The sequence below is a fragment of the Ovis aries genome, chromosome 1 (genome assembly GCF_016772045.2).
Source record: "Ovis aries strain OAR_USU_Benz2616 breed Rambouillet chromosome 1, ARS-UI_Ramb_v3.0, whole genome shotgun sequence".
In the NCBI taxonomy this organism is placed as follows: Eukaryota; Metazoa; Chordata; class Mammalia; order Artiodactyla; family Bovidae; genus Ovis; species Ovis aries.
The window spans coordinates 218,512,554-218,535,940 of record NC_056054.1 but is presented as its reverse complement, the minus strand read 5'-3'; the positions used below and the strand labels follow the sequence as shown (position 1 = coordinate 218,535,940).

At 37.9% G+C, this 23,387-nt stretch overlaps 2 protein-coding genes across 11 annotated transcripts in view; both read right to left on the bottom strand.

Annotated features, from left to right (window-relative positions):
• Positions 1-23,387, bottom strand: part of MECOM (MDS1 and EVI1 complex locus) — a 630,714-nt gene that overhangs the window by 460,881 nt on the left and 146,446 nt on the right. The window lies entirely within an intron of this gene.
• The window catches only part of LOC105605201 (coiled-coil domain-containing protein 115-like), a 78,587-nt gene continuing 60,328 nt past the window's right edge, over positions 5,129-23,387 (bottom strand). Inside the window, exon 2 of the mRNA XM_042239106.2 lies at positions 5,129-23,387. This exon is cut by the window's right edge and continues 56,837 nt beyond it. The gene's annotated coding sequence lies outside the window, so the exon portion shown is untranslated.

Here is a 23,387-nt window from a genome sequence, read left to right as displayed (position 1 = left end):
TCTGTTAAGGCATATACTAAAGTACCTACACAATTAGGCCCCTCCTGATTCTATAAAACCACTCATTCAGAAGTGTTATTCTCAAATTTCCAATAATAATTGAGTAATCTGGACGTTTGCTTAGAGTTTGAATATACATGCCTGGGTTGAATCAAGCATATTAATCATTCCATTCTACAAACTCTGTATAATGTAATGAACACTAACAGACTTTCCATTTCCTGTATCTCATTTTTATTTTATTATACCACAAGGGCTAAAGACCAGAAAAGAGACATCTTAATTTTTTAAAAGGTAGTGGAAAACATGGCTACTGAATTTCCTAATAAAATTACTAAAAGCATTTACACTCAAATTATAGTTATGTTTTACTTAATATTTTTATCCTCACTTAAAAAAAAAGAAAAAAGAAAAGTCTCTTATTAAAGGCCATGTTTTTACTCAGTTCTGGAATACTCATTTGGACCCTGCGAATAAAAAACTTTTAAGTGCCATTTCTACAAATTCCTGTTACTATATCTGGTTCAAGAAGCAAGTCTGTTGTTAACAAGATGAAAACATTTCCACATATACCACTGACAAGATTTTTAATGACCAGACTGGTCATTTACCTACTTTCATTGTTTAAAATCTCAAAGGATTTACTCATTTTTGATAGATACCTTAGAACTCATTAGACTTAGCTGGAGTTTCTCTGATCCTCAAAGAGACAATGAATTCAGGATTTTAATTAGAAAAACTGGTTTCCATGACTGTACTCAAGGCTTTACTTTTTAATGTAAAATTATATTTAAGGATATCATGCTGCTCAGAATTAACTACATAACATGATTGCTGGGTAAGCCACTACAAATTGAAGATCTGCATCACTAATACAATAACACTACCCAATAGCAAAAATGCCACTGGATGCATTAGACTTTACTAAGCATCACCACATATGTCACACAAAATAATATTCACAAGTTGTAGGAAAAGCAACATCATTTATGATCTTCAGTTGACATCTGTTGTTTACTTACAGCCCAGGACCTACTTCTCTTTCCTAGAGTGCTCTGATTTCCTTTTGAGGATTTACCTTATATCCACTGGACAGACATGGAACTGGACTCAGAAGTTAATCATCTTCCGAGAAGTTGGCACATTAGCCTAGTCAGGCCAACCTTGGAGTCTCTCCTGTGAATCCAAATCTTAAGCAGAGAAATAAAGACACTAGAAATATTTAGAGGTCTTCATTTCAGCAGGAGAATCCAGATCAGATTCTTTCTGCTACAAGACCTACTGGAATTCTCCAAAGCTCTGAAGATACTATGACTACTTCTCCATTTCCAAGCCTGGTTTTCTAGCACTCCATCAATTCTATGTACTCCCTATACCATTCCAATAAATTTTCTTTTCCTAAATTAAAGCAAGTTTCTGTTGCTTCCAACCAGAGAACCCTGAAATGCCATTTTACACATGAAGCACCTGAAATGCAAAAATGTTAAGTAGTTTTTCCCAGGTTGCTCAGAAGCAAAAGAGTGATAATCTCATGATTCTTAATCCAGTGTTCTTTGCACTCTACCACAAAGATAAAAATAATACATTTTTTACTGAAATATAATTGATTTAAAATATTATATTAGTTTCTGGTGTACAGCATAGTTATTCAGTATTTTTATAGATTATACTCCATAAAAGTTATTACAAGATAATTGCTATAATTTCCTGTCCTATAAGCATATCCTTGTTGCCTATCTCTTTTATAGAACAGCTTGTATCTCTTAATCTCATACCTCTATCTTGTCTCTCCCACTTTTATTTTTCCACTGGTAACCACTAGTTTATTTTCTATATCTGTGAGTCTGTTCAGCTTTATTATGTGCTATCATTTGTTTTATTTTTTAGAATCCACACATAAGTGCTATCATCTAGTATTTGTCTTTCTATGTCTGACATTTCACTAAGGCTAGTATCTCTAAGACCATCCACAGTGCTGCGAATGGCAGAATTTCATTCTTTTTATAGCTAAGCAATATTCCATTGTATATAAATCAGATCTTCTTTATCCATTCATCAGTTCATTGACACTTAGGTCACTTTTGTATCTTGGCTATTGTAAACTGCGCTACTGTGAACACTTCAATGTGAGTTTTTATCCTGAATGGATGATGAATTTTGTCAAATACTTTTTCTACCTCTATTGAGATTATCATGTGATTTTTATCTTTTCTTTTGTTAATATAATGTATCACATTGATTGATTTGCAAATATTGAATCATTCTCGCATGATTCCTGGAACAAATCCAACTTGATCATGATGTATGATCCTTTTATATACTTTTGCTAATACAGTATGCTAATAATCTGTTGCGGATTTTTGCATTTATATTCATCAAAAGACAATGACCTGTAATTTTCTTTTTTTGAATGTCTTTGTCTGATTTTGATATTAGGGTAATGGTGGCCTCTTAGAATGAATTTGAGAGTGTTTCATTCTCTTAAATCTTCTGTAATACTTTAGGAACAATAAGCATTAATTCTTTATATGTTTGGTAGAATTCCCCTGTAAAGCCATCTAGTAGTAGACTTTCATTTGCTGAAAGTTAGTTTTTTTTTTAATTACAAATTCAATTGCACTTATAGTGATCAGTCTGTTCAAATTGTTTATTCTTGATTCAGTCTTGACTGCTGTGTTTCCAGAAATATGTCCATTTCTTCTAGGTTGTCCAATTTGTTGACACATAACTGTTCATAGTATTTTCTTATGATTACATCTCTGTAGGGTCAGTTGTTATTTTTTCCTCTTTAATTTCTTTTTTTTTTTTTATTTTGGTCCTCTCTCTTTTCTTCTTGGTGAACCTGGCCAAAGGTTTATCAATTTTATCTTTTCAAAACACCACCTGTTGGTTTCATTGATCTTTCCTATTGTTTTTGTACTCTCTATTTTTTTTATTTCCTCTCAGATCACTATTATTTCCTTCCTTCTGCTGACTTTAGGATTTGCTCATTCTTCTTTTCCTAATTCCTGCAGGTGGCAGGTTAAGTGGTCTGAGGTTCTTGTTTCTTGAGGAAGGCCTATATCTCTATGAGTCGCCCTCTTAGCACTGCTTTTGCTGTGTCCTATAGATTTTTCAAGTGTTGTATCTCCATTTTCATTTGTCTCAAGGTATTTTCTGATTTTCTCTTTGATTTCTTCATTGACTCATTTTTTTTTAGTAGCATGTTGTTTCATATCCATGTGTTTATGCTTTTCCCATTTTTCTTTTTGCAATTAATTTCTAGTTTCATATCATTGTGGTCAGAAAAAATTATTTATATAATTTGTATCTTAAATTTCTTGAGACTTGCTTTGTGACCTAGCATGTGGTTTGTCCTGAAGAACATTCGATGTGCATTTGAAAAGAATGTGTATTCTGCTGTTTTTGGATTTATTGTCCTGTAGATATCTATTAAGGTCATCTGGCCTATTGTTTCATTTAAAACCACTGTTGCCTTATTGATTTTCTGTCTGGATGATCTGTGCAATAATGTAAGTGGGGTGTTAAGGTCCCATCCTATTACTGTATTATTGTCAATTTCTCCCTTTATGTCTGTTAGTATTTGCTTTATATATTTATGTGTTTCTGTATTGGTTACATACATGGTAATGAACATAATATCCTCTTGTTGTATTGATCCTTTTATAAAATAATTCCCTTCTTTGGTTTTTTTTATAGCTTTTGTTTCAAGTCTGTTTTGTCTGAAAATATATGAATTTGCATGAAATATCTTTTTCCACCCCTTCACTTACAATGTTTATCTCTCTTTAGTTCTGAAAGTGAGTCTTTTGTAAGCAGCATATAGAAGGATCTTGTGTATTTTGTCTAATTGGCCACTTTACATCTTTTGATTAGAGCATTTGGTCCATTGACATTTAAAGTAATTATTGATAGGTATACACTTATTGTCATTTTATTACTTGTTTTCTTATTGTTTTTATAATTTTTCTCTGTTCATTTTTTCTTGTTGTTTCTTTTCTTGTGATTTGATGGTTTTCCTTAGTAGTATTCTTATGTTTCTTTCTTTTTATTGTTGTGAAACTATTGTAGTCTTTTGATTTGTGGTTGCTATGGGGTTCAGATATATTTATTTATAACTACATCTACTTGTTTTAAGCTGGCAATCATTTAAGTTCAAATGCTAAAAGGTTTCCTTTTTTTTTTACTCTCCACCCTCACATATTGTGTTTTTCATATCATATTTTACATCTTCACATTTATCCCTGTTTATTGTAGTTGAAGTTGCTTTTATCATTTTTTGTCTTCTATTCTTTGTACTGGCTTATTTCAGAGGTTGATCCTCAGTTCTTACTATATATTTGCCTTTCTTAATGGGACTTTTCCTTTCCTATAGACTCTTGTTTCCTTTCTACTTAGAGAAGATCCTTCAACACTTGTTTTAGGGTAGGTTTAGTATTGATTAACTCTCTTAATTTTTGCTTGTCTGAGAAGCTGTTTATATCTCCTTCAATTCTTAATGATAATCTTGCTGGGTAGAGCATCCTAAGTTGCAGATTTTTCCCTCTCAGCACATGAAATGCAACATGCCACTTCCTTTTGGTCTGCAAAATTTCTGCAGAGAAATCAGTTGATAGCCTTATAGAGATTCACTTGTATATGATTCTTTGGTTCTTCTCTTGCTGCCTTTAGAAATTTCTGTTTAACTTTTTCCATTTTAATTATGATATGTCTTGGTGTCGGTTTGTTTGGGTTCATCTTGTTTGGGACTCTCTGTGCTTCCTGTGCCTAGATATATGTTTCCCTCTTCAGGTTTTGAGAGTTTTCATTCATAATTTCCTCAAATACATATTTGATCCCTTCTCTCTCTTCTCCTTCTAGGACCCCTTATCATGCAAATGTTGGTACATTTAAAGTTATCTTAGAGATATCTTGGGCTGCTTTCATTTTTTAGGTTTGTTTTTCTTTTTGGTGCTCTGATTGGATGATTTCCGTTATTCTGTTTTCCAGATCACTTTTGTGTTCTTCTGTATCACTTACTCTGCTATTCATTCCTTCTATTGTGCTTTTTATTTCAGCTACTTATTGAATTCTTCATTTCTGATGGCATCATTTTTTTATTCTCTAGTTCCTTGTTAAGGTTTTCACATTTTTGTGTTCTTTATCCTAATTCAATTAAGATTTTTATTACCAATGCTTTGAATTCTTTATCTGATAAATTATTTGTTTCTGTTTCATTATTTATTCATTTTTCCAGAGGTTTTCTCTTGCTCTTTCAAGTCAGAACAGTTTCCAAGTCTTTTCATTTTCTTCAACTTTCTCTGCTTCTATGCATTTAAGTGAAATAGTAACCTATTTCAGTTTTAAAGGGATGTTATTATGTAGAAATGTCCCTGTACAGACTGCATTGTCCAGTGCATTTAGTGGGAAAGCTAGATTTGACATGGATGTAAGTCACAACTTTCCTCAAGGTCTTCTGGCAGCTCTCACCTTTGTAGGTGGTGGGGCTAGAGATAGAGGGGGCCAGAGTGTTCATTCAGCATGGGCTGGGACACATACCTCAGCTGAGGCTGTTGCAGGAAGCTCAGCAGCCTCAAGAACAGTCCTTTCTCCACCCTACCTCCAGGGGAAGTCAGCTCCTCATGAGTGGAGTACAGAGTTCCCACAGTCCTCCTGTTAGTGCCAGTGGTCCTTTACCAGCCAACGGTGCTCATCTCCCTCACACAGGACCCCAAGACTAGGGCAGCCAGCCTGTAACTCTCACTCCTCACTCTCCAGATGGATGTCCATCGTTTTTCTCTGAATCCCCTCCCAAGAGCACAGGTCCTGACTGGATCACTTTTCCTTCCTTCCAGCCCAATCACTTGGGTATCTTCCTCATAGCCTTAGTTGTACAGGGGTCCTTCTGCCAGTTTCCAATTAGTTTTCAGTGAGAATGTTCCACATGGAGATTATTTTTGATGTGTTCATGAGTAAAGGTGATCTCCATGTCCTCTTAACTCTGCTATTTGGTCAATCTCCCATCCAACACTTCTTTTAAATGGAGCTTCATTTTCCAATGGTGAAATTGCTTTAAAGTTTAAAATCATTACAAGAATAGCTTTAAACAAAAGAAAATCTAATTTTGGATAGCCATAAGTATCTTCATAAAGCTTTTAGAGAACTATCATCCATTTCCTTCAGTAATACTTTCAGATTCTTATAAGGAAGACCTTATATTTTATTATGTACTCCAAATATTGGGTTATAATGCCCACTACTAACAGTCTGGCTTTTCCAAATACTTCTCTCCTAGATTCAAACATCATATAAAGAAAGCAAAAAGATACAGCAAATTAAGTGAATCAAGAACACTAACAATAATAATGAATAGCATTTTTTGATTACCTACCATATGTCAGGCAATCCATTGGCCTTTTTATATGTATTAAGTGCTATTAAATCTTCACAACAGCATTGCAAGGTCAGTACCAATATCTCAATTTAAAATGAGTGAACAGAGGCTTAACAATGTTAAGTAACTTATCCAAGTTCACATAACTGAAATATGATAAAACTACCATCTAAGCCCATATTCTTTCCATGAATACCATATATCCCCTTAGAATACTAACGTGAGACATTAAGAAATAGTCTTATCCCTTTAATTTTCAAAAGCTTAGACAAAGAGAAGGTTGGTAATATCATAGACTCTGTGATAACTAGCACTGCAAAAATCATAATCAATAGAAACACTACATCTATATCCAAAATTTGGAAAGTCACAAGATATCCACGTTAAACAGAGAATCTGAATATTGTGATATTTGAAGATAACACTCACCCTCACTTGATGTCAGAAAAGGCTTACATTTTGGAAAAGTCTAGAAATCTTGCTTTCAGGTTTACAAGGGGAAAAGTACCATCACTTTCTCTCCTAGATTTCTCTGCCTTCCTGCTACATTCCTCTCCAAAAAGTTTAGCTTATATCAATCAAAATTGCCATTTTAACAGATGTGCATCTCAAACTCAATATCGCACTCTTTACAATGGCTACATAACCCAACTGTGAAGGCGAAATGGTTGTTATGTGGAATATGTCTTTAAAACCTTTAGCAGTTAAGAAAAAAAAAAAGCGACACACCTAGCCTTATTTTTTCCATCTGGATCCAAAACTTCAGTTCGTGGGCAAAGTATATGGTATTTGTGTTGGCAAGAAGAAGTGTGTGATTTCAAAACACCATCTAGTAGTGCTGTAACGTAGCCCACAGTGCTAATGAGGCATGGTGGTGAATATCGTTCTTGTAATAGTATCAATTGTTTCAATATGTAAAATCTCTTTAAAGCTATATATTGAACCTATACTTATGTCTAGCCATCCTAAAATTGAATCCTACAAGTTACTAACAGACTTAAGCTTACAACCATCTCTGAAAATAGATCAAAAGGCACACCCTGCTCAAGATGGCTCAATAATGTCCTTTTCTGGGAAAAAGTGAGGGCAGTTCTCAAAAGAACACTTTTTTAATTGAATGATTGCACAATCTAATAGAGGGATTGCCCAGATTTGGTATTTGATGAGGGAAGATTCAACCTTGCTAGATTACCCTCACTTCATCTGGAGCTCTGTCCCCAGGAGGATGTTAAAATCAAACAACCAAGAATTGTATCAGTACAGTGCTTAATGAAGATGTCCTGTAGTGGAATTTAAACAAATGTGAATGTACTTACATTTCCTATTTGATTAATTGCTATATTCCTCCTAAAGAAAACACTTTTCAGATACCTTGAGAGATTAGATCATGGCTAACCTATCCATATTATCTGTACATACTATAGTTCTCCTACATGTTATCTTCAGATAACATCACTGAGAAGAGCTCACAAGCCAAATTTCACACTCACAAACACATATTTTTTTCATATTTCATTATTTTTTTCAATCCATACCCAACAAAATGATCCCCATCACCAACCAGCCTGGCTGCCTAAATAATATTTGTAAGATCCTATCAATGATGGTGATGGCAAGTGAACCATGAGGCAAGTTTGTCAATTCTGCCTCTTAAGGTTGGGATGTGACCTTGTGTATCCACAGTATAATTTTACCATTTATATTGTCTAAAGGAATGCCGCCATAGAGTGATGTGTGGCCACAAAACTCCCCTAACTACCACACTCTCAACAGAAGCATATAAGTAAGACATGGAAGAATGGCTGGCCAACTGCACCTGCATTTTTGCATCTGCAACTAAAAACTGATCCAAATGGAAGGCTACACCCATTAGGTAGAGGTGTGGGGAGAAATCGGGCCATGAGTGTTCTGTAATATAGTACAATTTCCTCTATGCTATGAAAAATAGAGATTAGACACAGGAAAACAAAAAAAGTCCAACTCCCTCTATTTATTACCTCAGGGTTTATATCAGATCTGGCAATAAATTAGTGAATAAGATAAGATTCCAGGTATCCAAGGATAACATACGTTGGGGTTCTCAAGGTAAATTTAAATAAAGTCAAAATCCCTCCCTAGTCCTACAGCAATTTTTTTTTGTTTTTAACCAACATGGAGTATTACATGCCATTATCAAAGGCATATCAAAGCATCACACAGCTTAATTCCACGTTTCCGTGTTTGAAAACATGGTCACCTTTTGCTGGAGGAGAGAAGGAAAGGAAGGCCACGATGCTCTTTGGGGGCTCCACGGAAGCCTGTATTTCCTCTTCATCAAAACCTGAAAATAAGGGCTCTTTCTCCATCTTTACCATGAAGGTGGAACTGTGGTCCTTGAAAGTCTCTCGCTGCCTTCTTTCCTGGCATTTCTAGCCTCCCATCAGTCAGAGGAAAGAGTGCCCCCACAGGCCATCATTAACCTGCCAATTCTGCCTCCAAACAAGGAGGACAAGAGCTCACTAATTTGAAGATCAAAAAGCCACTTGTCCATTATATAATTGGAATGAAAGGCAAAATGTTGCCGTTCTGAAGAGCACAGTAATTACTAGCTGTTAATTGCTCTCTCGTGGTGGCTCACTTTTAATTAAAAAGAACAGCTCGTTGCAGGCCGATAAGCAATGGTGGAGACCAGCGGTTTAATCAACAAAGCAGAAAAATTTGTTTCTGCCGTGGCCAACAACTGCTTGAGAAGTCTTCAGATGTCCAATTGAGATTAAAAACTGTCTATTTAGTGCAGTCAGATTTTATTTTAACCAAGGAAATGACTATTTGAAGTCTTCCAATGTGAGTGTCTCCGCCACATCCCCGCTGGTGCCGTGGGGACTAATCACGGACTGGGGTTGTGATCACTCAAGTAAAGAAATTTAGCGACTTTCCTCTTGACTTCATCATTCTTGGGTAATTGGCCTGTCTGAGGTGAGTACTTTTTTTTTTTTTTTTTAAGAAAGCGCTTTAAAGTATGGAAGGCCCACAGACTGTGCATTTAATTACTGTTCATATTTCATGCAGTCAAACTGAATTTCATTTAAAAAGAAAATGATTTACCTATCTTAAAGAGGCCATATATGCTCTGCTTTGTTTTTTTCTTCCAGGGGTTATACATTTACATGCCCCCCAAAAAAATGTATTTAGGGCATCAAAGTTAATTCTGTAAGATGCTTCTCTATCTTTTCCTCTTTCATCTAATAGCCACAAATGACAGCTATCCTTAGGAAGGGCTGGGGGATACTCCCTGGAAAAATAATACTACATTTAGTTAAGAAGGTTTCCTAGGTTAAGTGGGGTTACTTGGCCCTAGTTTGGGTCGTATTTCTCCAGTTGTGAAGTGCATGTCCACTCCACGCATCTTTTCTTCTCCCCCTTATTCTAGGTTGTGGTAGCTGGAAAGCCATTTGTTTTTAAATTTGCATGTGCTTCCACTTAACTGTTCCTGTATGAGTCTCAAGCTATGTTTAAGTCTAGTCTTTCATCAGGGAGGAAATAACTGCTGTCTTTACTAATCATAAGAAACGCATCTCTTTGTTGTCTGGATTATATTAAGAATGTGCCTCAATCAAAATGCCAGTGATACAAACTGTTGGTCAAATATCTACCATACGAATTGGGGAAGCATTAGCACTAGTCATCCTGCACAAAATGGTTTATCACTTCAGCTCAAATGGTGCTTCTAAAAGCATCTGTTCCTTGCCAGCCACTAAAGCAAACTTCTCTATCTCCTAAACCGATAGTCTTAAGATAGATAGAGCCTACAAATAAATGAGTAAGTTAATTCAGGATAATGAAAAACTAACCGATTGTTTGCTTAATTTCATAGTCCTTATCTTCTCTTAGAAAACACTGCTGACGTCAGGCTGATGGAGACTGGTACTCCCTCCTTACTTCCATGCCAAAGTCACGTAGGCCTCCCTCCTGCCAGGGAATTCATCAACTGAGTCCTAAACTGCGCTTTCCTTAATTAAGGTGTCTGTTTTCAGAAAGTAAGGAAGGAAAAGAGAAGTTTTACTGAGTTTTCTTTTACCCTTCTTTTCATTTATATCCAAGAATCCACAGTCTACCACTGTGGAAAGAGTAGAATCCAATCTTAGTTTAAATCCCAACTTTATTATTTCTTAATGAGTAACCATGGGAAACATACTCGGCCTCTTAAATCTCAATTCAGTCCATGGAGAAAATAACTATTTTAAGAAACTGATGCCAAAAGTAAATGAAATAATATTTTGAAGATAGTAGCTGTTTGGTAAATGGTAGCTATTCCTAGGAAATGTTGGATACTGGTGATAGGATATCCATACTAAGACAAGAAGGGTTCCTCCCCGTGGAATCCTCTGTTTACTTTCAAACATGGCAGCAGGAACTGGAGAAGAAAACCCCAGAATCGTTTTGTCGAGTGTTCTCCGTTTCCTTCCACCTCTACACTTCATCACTGCATGCTGCTACTGCTAAGTTGCTTCAGTCGTGTCCAACTCTGTGCGACCCCATAGATGGCAGCCCACCAGGCTCCACCGTCCCTGGGACTATCCAGGCAAGAACATGGGAATGGGTTGCCATTTCCTTCTCCAACACATGGAAGTGAAAAGTGAAAGTGAAGTCACTCAGTCGTGTCTGACTCTTAGTGACCCCATGGACTACAGCCTACCAGGTTCCTTCATCCGTGGGATTTTCCAGACAAGAGTACTGGAGTGGGTTGCCATTGCCTTCTCCCATCATTGCATACACACCATTAATTAATTTACAGTAAAATCTGGCATGAGTGGGCAGGACACAGTGAATCAATGAATGCCCCCAAGATAAATGTGATAGTAGATTCACTTTAATAAAAAGGTGGGAAGGCAAAAAAGACAACAGAAAATTGTTCTCTGAATTTTAAGTTTCAGAATATTTTCCCCAGGATGTTAATGAGCAAAAGAAGAGCACACCACATGTGCACACACACACACACACACACGTTTCTCCTGACATCCCTTACCACATCTATCAATCCTATAAATAAGTTTAGTGACCTTATTTATGATAAACCTGAGAGGAAACTATTTATATGAGCAGCATTATCTTTTAATTTAGGAAAGCCATGCAACTTGAAAAATAATGAAATTATTTTCTCCTAAAATATATATTGAAAAATTGTTGCCTCTTTGATATAATATTCCTTTTGTCCCTTCTTCTACTGGGAACTATTATGTGGCTTCTTTTCTTTCTCACTGATAGTTAAGAAGCTTTTAAAACTAATATTGAAGCCAACAAAAAATTAAATGTCCTAGATGAAGAATATTAGTTTTATTTTCAGTTACAAAATAAGCTGAAGCTCCAGTACTTTGGCCACCTCTTGCGAAGAGTTGACTCATTGGAAAAGACTCTGATGCTGGGAGGGATTGGGGGCAGGAGGAGAAGGGGACGACCGAGGATGAGATGGCTGGATGGCATCACGGACTCGATGGACGTGAGTCTGAGTGAACTCCGGGAGTTGGTGATGGACAGGGAGGCCTGGCGTGCTGCAGTTCATGGGGTCGCAAAGAGTCGGACACGACTGAGCGACTGAACTGAACTGAACTGATAGTCATCCTTTGTGTATACAATCATGGAAACATCAAGTGATGTAGTTGAAAGAGATTTAGAAGAGTCTTTTGCAAATATAGTCTAGGCCTTTAAAAGTTACAGAACAAGTACAAATAGTCACTAAATTCTATACTTAGATAGAAGTCAAAGAAAACTGCTACTGTGCCGCAGGACTTCATCTTCCCCCAAGGGCTGAGTAGCAAATGGTCCCCTATGTAAGAACAGAATTTGGCATTAGAAAGTGAGTGACCCAGTTATCAGGATCAGGCTCTACTACCAGCTCCTGGCTTGAACCTGGATGGATCCTGTCACTTCCCTTATGTGATGACTGATATAGAGAAACCCTGACAGCCAATTCAGTGTAAGGAGTCTATTTTTCTATAACTGTGTTGTATGCTTAGTCACTCAGTCATGTTCGATTCTTTGTGACCCCATGGACTGTAGCTTGCAAGGCTCCTCTGCCCAGGGGGATTCTACCCAGGCAAGAATACTGGAGTGAATTGCCAAGCCCTCCTCCAGGGGATCTTCTCAAGCCAGGGATCAAATCCTGGTCTCCCACATTGAAGACAGATTCTTTACCATCTGAGCCATCAGGAAAGTTCTTTCTATAACTATCTTTTTTTCATTTTTGTAGTAAAATATACATAAGATAAAATTTACCCCTTTTAACCATTCTTATGCATACAATTTAATCATAAACATTTTAAGTGTACATCACACACTGTACAAGTATTCATTTTAATGTGTACAATTCTATACATTCATATGTGCAATCATCACTACTGTTCATCTCCAGAATGTTTTCATCATTCCAAACTGAAACTCTATACCCATTAAACAGTAACTCATCATTTTCTTCTCCCCCCAGTTCCCTGTAACCACTATTCTACTTTCTCTCTCTATGCATTTGCCTATTCTAGGTGCCCCATATAAATGGAATCACACCTTACTCGTCCTTTGATGTCTGGCTTATTTCATTTAGCATATTCTTTCAAGGTTCACCCATGCTGTAGCATACATCAAATTTTCACCTTTTTTTAAGTTGGATTGAAGGATAATTGCTTTACAGAATTGTGTTGGTTTCTGCCAAACATCAACATGAATCAGCCATAGTTATACATATGAAAACTTTACCTTTTTAAGCCTGAATACTATTCCACTATACAGATAGAACACATTCCATTAATCTGTTGGTGGGCATTTAATTTTTACCTTTTTAGCTATTGCTAATAATGCTACTATGAACCTTGATGTAAAAGTATCAAAGTGCCTAGTTTCGAGGACAACTTTTGAGATTCAGGAAGAGTGTAAGCAGATGTAAAAGGCTATTGGTAGTGGTCTGTGAGCATTGAGCTCACATGTCCTGCTTAGAAAGTCAAGAAGACAGGTACAACATTGCTTGACTCACTTTGTACCATACCAACTACCAGAAGCTGCTCAACAAAGGTCTTATAATAACAGAAAGCACACTTGGCCTCTTTGGATCAATTACATGTTAAGCTTAAATCCTCTTATAGGGTGTGGGCAACCTCCTGCCCATGCACTGTGCTAGTTAAGGGCAAAAGCGAAACAATATGCTTATGCAGAGGCTTCTCTGAACACTCAGCTTCCTGTGTCTACTCACGACACCCAGAACCAGCAGGTCCGGGATGACTGTAGCCAATTCCGATCACAGTGAACTCTTGGGCTCATTTCATGATTGGGATGTGGAGGGGGAGCTTTGTTTTCCTACTTCCTGTTTCTAATTTTCAGGCAGCACCTGTCACCAGCGGTCTTGACTTTCACAGTTTTCTTTTGAGTCTCTTGGCTTTTTTTTTCCCATACTTGTTCTAAGGTTTATCAGAGGAAACACTTGCCCTCCCAAGGATGGCCTCCACGCTGTGACAGATTAATCCAAGTTGAGTGAACTTCCTTCAGACAGAGGACACTAATTATTATGAAGGCACTTAGAACACAATGCGAGCTGACATCTGACAGACCATTCCCTGCCAGCTCTGCATTGTCTTAATGTCAGACCCTGTCAGTTCCCAGCCTTAATTACATCCTGTTTACAAACATTAGGCCTGACTTCAGATGAAGCCTTAACAAAGGTTGACAAAGGTCAGGGTCACATCGCAAGGATGTTATCTGTCTGTACTCTCCTCCCGATAAACCAGAGGTAGAGGGCTGATTCGGGAGATAGCATTCAGGGCAGAAAAATGCACTGTGGTCACTGGAATATCTAATCTCTGTGGACACATTTTCATCCAATCTGCTAAGCACTGTGGCAGGCAGAGGGGCCCAGATTTAGAGGGCCAACTCGGTGCTGCTTGTTATCTGAAATCCCCTGAGGGCAGACGCAGCAAAGGTGTTGGGAAAAACCTTCAGCAGGAAGGCGGTAGTCACCCTTTGCTACTGATTCAAGAAAAACAAATTAAAAAGGAACCCCAGTTAAAATAGAGACTGTGTCAAAGATAACAAGCAAATTTTAACTAGTATACATAACCTGATTTTTTTTTCATTCATTATTTTGGAAATGCTTTTATGTTAAATTCAAGCAGCAGATTTTTTTTCTTCAGATTCATTTTACATGCTAGACTTGTAGGTATCACATTAGACTTTCATTCAAAGCAATCAAATTTGGTTATCTATGAATTTTAATAGGTTATAGCAGTAATTAATAGTATAACCTATCTTTTTTTCTTTTAAATGTTGGCCTTCAGTGGTCATCTGCCAACCTCCATATTTTACAAATAGGAAGACAGTGGGATGAATCATTTAGCACTCTAGATCTTACAGTCCACTGGTGGCAAGGCCAGGCTGGAACCAAAGTCTTTCATACCTAGTCTGGGGTTCTTTGGAAGTAAACACTTAATTTTTTAAAGCATTCTTAAGGAGTCTGGCATCTAGGTACTAGACTTATTTAACAACTTATTCATTTTGCCTTCTCAGCCTTCTTTCCTAAAGATCTAAAGAATTTAGATTCTTTTCATCATATAGGTCCGAATATATAAATGTTTTTAACGTTCTTCTTTCAAATGCATTTCCTTAAGTCTTGTAATTCCCATAGTGCCCACAAAAGCACGCAGTAGATAATTTATATAACTGCTCGAGCACACCTTGGCTCTTCCCCATTATCAAGACTTCCGCTGTGCTAGCTCCGTGTCATTTTCTTCCTGAGTCCAGTGAGCTGCAGTCTGTTCAACAGGCTTGCTTCCTATATGCACATCTTGTAGAAGTGAGTTTAGGTGTATCTCTAACAATTTTGACATAATTGGGGGTTTTTTTGGTCTTTTTTCTTTTTTTTGGTGTGGACCATTCTTAAAGACTTCATTGAATTTGTTACAACAGTTCTTCTGTTATATGTTTTGGTTTTTTAGCTTATCTGTTCTATGTTTTAGCTTTATATGTTTGGGGATTTAGTCCATATGCCTCAACCAGGGATCTAACCTGAACTAAGATCAAACCTGTCTTTTGGAAGACAAAAGTTTAACCACTGGACATCCAGGGAAGTCCCTATCATATAGGTTTTTCAGGTCATCGTTTCCTAGAAATGGCCTCTTTGGGTGTCTAGTTCTTCCCTCATCAGCAACACTGCCTGCCACACCCCATGCCCAACACACAAAGTCTCACCTTCAGGCCTACAGTTTAGCTCTCCCTCCCAAGAAGATCCCAGAACTCGGGCCCTACAGTTTCCATTTCTTGCCACCAGTGGGTAACTCTGAATTTTTTAGGCTTAATCCTAACTCTTCACTTCTTTTCTTCCTCACCTCTGTGAGAGATCTCTACACAAACACAAAAAGCCTAAGAACAAATCATTTCCAGGGTCCCTATCCCAATCCTCCCATCTTGAAAAAAGAAACATCATTCTCCTGATCTCTAATTTTTAAACTTTGAGAGTCCTCTCTTGTCCCTACCTACTTCCTTATAGTGAAGCACCATGTCTTGTTCATTGCTTTGTCCGAAGTACCTGCTACAGTACCTCAAACATAGTAGGCACTTATTAATGCAAGGATAAATGAGCAAAAACAATGAAAGGATAAGTGAAGGAATGGACCAACTTGGCGAAATCACTGTGTCTTTGATAACTCTTTTTCCACAATATCCCAGCATTCTTTTCCACTTCATCCATTCCAACCATCTTGATTTTTAAGGCTGTCTTCACCAGGAATCTGAATTACTAGAAACCATACTTGGTTCATCTGCCTTAATCTCTCCATCTAAATACCACCCCACCCCCAACTATGACTGGGCACAGACCGTAGCGCTGTACCAAAACTGGTGCTTGACTCTTACCTAAAATACAGACCCCTTACAACAATCCTATCAAATATTCTAATTTGTTATATAAAAATGTCAAGTAGCTCTAGGCCCCAGTCCAATTCCTGACAAGTGTGACTTATTCTATTACCCCAGGATGACGATGAAATGCTGTTAACTATCATTTGACTCCACTTCTCTGAACAGGTGTGTGCCCCATAGCATTCTGTGGTCTAGACTAGAGTTCCTAGCTTATGAGAGATTATGTCATTTGGGACTGAATCCAAGACTTGGCTTAAATAAAGACGTATTACTGCCTTGCTGCACATGCATCCGCCACATTCACAGAGCGAAGGCAGATGAATCTGCCCATCAAACGTAACACAGAACTCTCTGATGACAAACTTGACTTATGGTAGTAAAATTGAGGTTACAGTGAAATTGAACTAAAATCCCTAGGTGTTATACCACTTTAACTTGCTTCACTCACTGTGATGAGCTACATAGTTCAGAAGGCGGTAGTTAATGCAGGTTAAACAGTTGTGTCCTAAGATATTTCCACCATGGAGCTGTGAAGTTTGTGTTTGTTATGTCTGCCAGCTAGTGGCTGGAATGTCCAGTAGGAATTTCTCTCAATTAGCAAAGGGAATAAAGGCGTGTTGGGGGTGGCAGGAAAGGAGGAGGGCCAAGGGAAAGATGAATGAAAAACTGAATTCTTTCCTGTAAAACCTTGAGGAAGTGTGATAAAGCTGGCCTTTTGGCATGCATTACATATACATTTTAGTGCTAAGTACAGTTTAAAGATGGACAATAATCATCTGTTATCCGGGTAACGCTGACATGTTAATGGTTCTGTTTGCAAGTCTTAAGACATGATCAATAATTGAAAGCTTTAAAAACATCAGGCACACCTGCAACTTCTTTTCACAACTGAAAAATAACTGCTTGCTCTTTTTTCAGATGGTTGTTTTATTTTCATTGCATTTGCCACGTCAGTCATACGCACAACTCACTCTCCCATTAGAATTGGGTTACAGCCAGTGGCTAGCGCCTCCGGAAATACAGACCTAATATTTCACAATAGCTCTACAAGGGTCTGCAACCACATGCTTTACTAACCCAAACAAGAAAATCTAATTTTAGTGGGACAGGAGTTGAGAGGGTCAGAAGGAAACCATGTCAGTAATCTAGTACATACCTTTATATTTGGGGGTATGCGAAAGTTCAGTGCTTAAGTGAACTTCCAAATTCCTAGTACGCTCACAATAAGCTGTTTAATTCAAGTGCAAGGAATCTCACCACAGGATTTCATAAGAGGCAATTTCTCCAAAAAAAAAAAAAAAAAAAGACACTGACACAAAAATTCTACAGCTCTGAAGCACAGAGTCAAGAACAGATATCATTTTACAAAACAACTCAGTTTGCCTAGCTGATTCTGCCTTCTTTAGTGGTGGATAGTGGGTATCATGGAGAGTGACTAAAAGGATTGGTGTGCAAGGAGCCTGGAGCCTACGAAAGCAAAGGCTTCAGGGATGCAAAATTGAACAGGACACTTCAGCACCCACTGAAAAAGGAATCATGGTGGTTGAAGTAGCAGTTATGCCCAAACTGGTGCTGAAGCCTTGAGTATCAAATCTTTCCTTTCATTCAGCTATCTGAATCCAAAGGACAATTTTTAATTTAAAACAATGCTAGATTTGATTGTCAAACTGTCCTGTGCATGGGGTAGGTCCAGGTGCTGTGCTCAGTTTCCTCTCCCTAGCCCCTTGAGCAGATATCTAATACCCAGCACACAGCAAACACCCGATGCTGTACATGGGATGTGCGAGTCAGTGAGAGGCTGCAACAGGGGCTTGGACATGGTCTTGGTGCCTCCGATGCATCCTACTTTAAAGCAATCTTAGAGTTTTATCTTAGAGCCAGTATATTTTTAAATCAACTGTTCTACTATATATGATTCAACTCTGGAAATACATAGAAATAAGGGATATAATTTTCTGCCTCTCTGCTGAACAATCAAAAAAGTTTTTTTAATCTCAGTAGACACAGTGATGGGCAATTTTGCCTTAAAAAAAGGAGAACAGAGTTGTCCATAGCAGTAACACCCACATCCCACAACTGGAGGCAGTTGCCTCTTGAGAAGGATGGAGGGAGTGCCAAGAAAAGCTTCTGCCCAAAAGATCCAACCTCCCCTTTTATTTCAGTTCTCCTGTGGGAGGGTGAAGAGTGTGGGAGGACATAGAAGGAGGGATCTGCTAGGGGATGGTGCCATGGGCCAGACCCTGAGGAACAATATTATTTTATGCTCCTGTAACAATCCCAACTCACTCACTCCATTATATCTACCCAAGTTTCTGAGCAGCTGGGAGAGGGCCAACTCCCATAGGGCGGGCAGCCTAGGCAAATAACAGTCGTCATTGATTGATACAAAGTAAATATTCAGTACAACCATATAAAGTAAATATTATTATCACCATTTTACAGAAAAGAAAAGTAAGGTTAATCTGTTTAGCAGGTGATGAAGTTTGGATAGGAACCTCAGTTTGTCTGACTCTAAAACATAAGGTTTTTTTTCCAACACATCATTCTGCCTCCTGGATCTGATCCCTGTGTAAGCTCATATTCCCAGTGAGAATATGGTTATATAAAGAGGCACTCTCTTCCATATTCAAACTAGGCATCATTTTTAGATAAAATCCTTTACATGTATGGGCCTAATAATTTAAGACCAAATTGGAAAAAAAAAATCTGAAATATCACAAAGTAACAAACATCACAGAAGTCTCTCATTCCACTATATACTAAGGAATATTTTGCAAGTTTTACTTATACTTGTGAAAATAAATATATTAGCATTATGTAGCCTTTTCTGCTGGAAGAGTTCAAATGATTTTTCAAATGCCAATTTGGTATTTGCTTAGAAAATAAAAGCTGAAATATTATAGATAAACTCTAGGGGGCATCTCTTAAATAAAATTTATCTTCCTTCTTCACATAAAACATAAGCATCTCAACATAAAACATATATTGACACTATGGTTGGGAAGATACCATGGAGGAAGAAATGGCCACCCAGTCCAGTATTCTTGCCTGGAGAATCCCATGGACAGAGAAGCCTGGCGGTGCTACATTCCATGGGGTCACAAAGAGTCAGACATGACTGACTGAGCACATAGCTACTACTCATTTGAGCACTGAATTTAGTGTTCAGCTTCTGGAAAAACAAGGTGAAAAAAAATGGTTTATATATAAATCTCATTGTCCAATAAAAGAGCTTCCTGTGGGTTGTTGTTTAGGAAACTCTGAAAAGGACATTTGATATCGTCTACCACTATTTTACAAAAAACTACACAGATACTCTCCATGTGACGCTACTTAAATTGACCCTCAACAGAAGCTCAAGGAGAATCATTTTTAAGAAACTAATTTGTTTCAGATGCAACTCTTTTTCTCTTCTCCAGAGGTCATAGTTTAGTTTTACACCAATGGATACACTTGATTCCTTTCACCTCTTTTTTCAAGACTTTTTGGTTGTCTGTGCATTCTTAGCAAAAAAAGAGTCCATCTTTTTTTTAAGGTAACATATGGACCATTTTGTGTTTAACTCAGCCCTGTGCAAAGCACACATTCTCTTGACTCAGAGACTCTGAGCCATTGAAGATCCACCCTCAGTGTCAGGACCACAAGAGGCAGGCCCCAAGAGCTCCAGCCATGGTTTTCCTAATTCCAGAACCAAGCTCTGAATCACCATACTACAAATTCTATTCTGTTTACCATAAGGGTGGGTGTTCAACATTTTTATCTATATTTCAAAGTCAGGTAGATAACATCTTCCTGGGGAAATTATATTTTCTTTAGGTCATTCAAGGGCAGGCTTACAGAGAAAATCTAGATGCTAGTTGCTTTCGATCAAGTGAAGAATTTGAAACCATAACCCAAATTTATTCTTAAACCTCAGCAACAACAGATAATAAATACTGCAATATGTGGGGAAATGAACAGGGTCTATATGGATGGTAGGAAGTTATATACTTCATAGAACAGCCAATAGGAGCTTTCTCTTCAGATCACCAATCAACTCAAAGTTGGTTAAAAGTAACCGATTGTCATCATGGATAAGGTTCTAGGAGAAATCAGTTAGTGGTCAAAGCAAACACCTAAAACACCATGGACCACACTACGAAAACCTAGAAGCAATTATCACTCATCGTTGCCCTGGCAGGAAGCTCCGGGGAGACCAAGGACTAAATGAGTAAAGGGACCACTATCACCTCTTAAATCTTGGGCCAACTGCTTCCAGATGAGCCATATGGCATAGTGAGGAAATGGAGCTCTGAAATCTTGCCCAGATGTTGCATTTTCACCTAGAAATTATCAATAGTTGGGTTCCTGATCCTTTTCATTTATAAGACAATAGATTTTTCCCAACATGGTAATTTTGCCACTACTTTTAAGCAGAGTATGTCTTTGAATTTTGTGAAGACTTACCCAATGCGTGCTGAAGCATGTGGGCATTTGAAGTTATAAGATGGGAAATAAAAGATACTGCTAGTTTGTCTAGGACAGTTAGCCAGGAGATGGAGTGTCCTTTAGGGCTTATACAAATAGACCATTTCCTTCTCTTCAAATCGGCCTAAAATACTCTGAACTCCAAAGTTTGTTAATAATTTATTAGATGAAAACTCTATGCTGCTAAGTCACTTCAGTCATGTCTGACTCTCTGCGACCCCATAGACAGCAGCCCATCAGGCTTCCCTGTCCCTGGGATCCTCTAGGCAAGAACACTGGAGTGGGTTGCCATTTCCTTCTCCAATGCATGAAAGTGAAAAGTGAAAGTGAAGTCGCTTAGTCATGTCCAACTCTTCGAGACCCCAGGGACTGCAGCCTACCAGGCTCCTCCGTCCATGGGATTTTCCAGGCAAGCGTACTGGAGTGGAGTGCCATTGCCTTCTACTGCTATTTTCAAAACAGTACAGTAGAAGAGTCCCTAAGCCCAAGTTGATGGCAGCTGTTTCTTATAAGGACACCCCTAAAATAATGAAAGCCCAATGTGAGCCCGAAGCTTTCCATCCATGGATTCAGTCTGGCTGTATGCTAAGTACTAAGGATTCAATAGGCAAAATACAGAAATAATCCTTGCCCTCAAGGAGTTTACATTCCAACAGAGAAGTAAGACCCTGAACAGGAAATCATACATGACTAATTAAAAATAAAAGAAGACTGCTGACAAATATAGCCCTGCTGCTGCTGCTGCTGCTGCTGCTAAGTCGCTTCAGTCGTGTCCGACTCTGTGCAACCCCATAGATGGCAGCCCACCAGGCTCCCCCATCCCTGGGATTCTCTAGGCAAGAACACTGGAGTGGGTTGCCATTTCCTTCTACAATGCATGAAAGTGAAAAGTCAAAGTGAAGTCACTCAGTCATGTCCTGGCACCCTCCAAAAGCAGTCTAGATCCCTGAAAGGGTGGTTGAGTGAGGGGAGGGAAGCAAGAAGATGTCATTAATCAAAAGCATTCCTAAGAGAATATTTTTTTAAATAAAGCTTAGAAACATTTTTCCTGGCAACTGTACTCATTGTTGATTCTGGTTATCAAGCTGAAATGCAACCAGTCCCCATAAGTTAAAATGCCTGGATATATTGGTACATATGTACTATATATTTTATTCTCTGTTCATTTTTTTTCTTTGCCAGCTTCACATTTTATAGACATTATCATAGGGACTCCAGGAATGGCTCCGTCTTAAACTTGACAGCTAGAGTGACAAAGTCTTGACTTTTTTTGTTTCCTTTCTACAACTAATTTTTTCAATTAAATAAACAGGAACATTTCTCTCAGTGTAGAATCAATGCACATCTTAAAAAGTGGGGAAATTTCTATGAGCTAGCCTAAACCTTAAAATCATAGAATCATATTATGTTGGACTTCGAATAAATCTTAGAATGTGCCTCATCCAACCTTTCATTTTACAAATGCAGGAAATGATAATGTCTATGGATTTATGAGGGCCTCAGTAATTTAATTCTGAGACATTAAAGGTAGTACATATCAGAGCCGCATGAACTTTGCCATCATTATGCTTCCCGTAGCAAACTTTTTCAAGGATATTTGTGAAATACATACTATGCAAAGATGAATAAGCTTGGCATTGCTGAAGTTGGCATTAAGAAGCTCTAGTTTCTTTCCTTACAGCTCCAAAGGGTCACCTGCAGGTTGGGACACCACCTGTTATAAGTTATGTAGGACCCTGGACTGCCCTCCAGGATGTATGGGAATTTCATAAGAATTTTATGTCTATGTTAAGCCCATTATGATATTACGATAGATTGAACACCCACCCACCATGCAGCCAAACATACTGCATCAAAGTACTGCAGTCAGTGTCTGATAAATTCACCCAGAAAAGTAAATCAAATCTTTCTCAATCTCTAGGCATCTTTGTCTTGGACATGCAGAGATTACATGTGACCATTTAGATGTAAATGTAGGAGAAAAAAGTATGGCATTAGAAATAAAGTATGCATGTGGTTGGTATAAACCATTATGGCAGAAAAAAATATAAAGAGAAAGTAAATGTAGGTTATGTAATCAATCTTCTTCTGACGTATGTGACAACTGACTAGCATTTGGCCAGATTTTATAAGTAATGCTCTGAAATAGCGCACATTTTTAGTAATTAAAGTACACAAATGAACCCACACCTTTACACACTTGCAAAGACCTGGTATTTCGTGCCAGATCCAGCACTTGAAGATTTAAAAGGAGAAAATCTTGATTAGTTGTGTTCACAAGACTTTCCTAACATGACAGATGTCAGGAGACAAGTACGACATCATATTAACGATAACTTTTTAATGCCCATCACTTTGAAAAACTGAAATTAAGATCAACCTAGCTGAGCTCTTTTATCTTTTTTTTAAATAGAAAATGAACAAACAAAATTTGATGGTGAATGTACTAAGTCAAAAGGCAGCCAAAAGCAACTGGCCCTTCTGGACAAGCCCAGACCACACAGACACCTGGGTGTCATCCCCTAAAGAGAGGCCTCATCCTTCTCCGGATTTTACAACCTGGTTCTCCTGGAGAGAGGAAAAGATAATCCTCAAGAAGGATCAATGTATAGCAACAGCATTCCAAAGAAAATTCACCATCAAAACTCACCATTTTAGGTTTGTTTGATTTTTT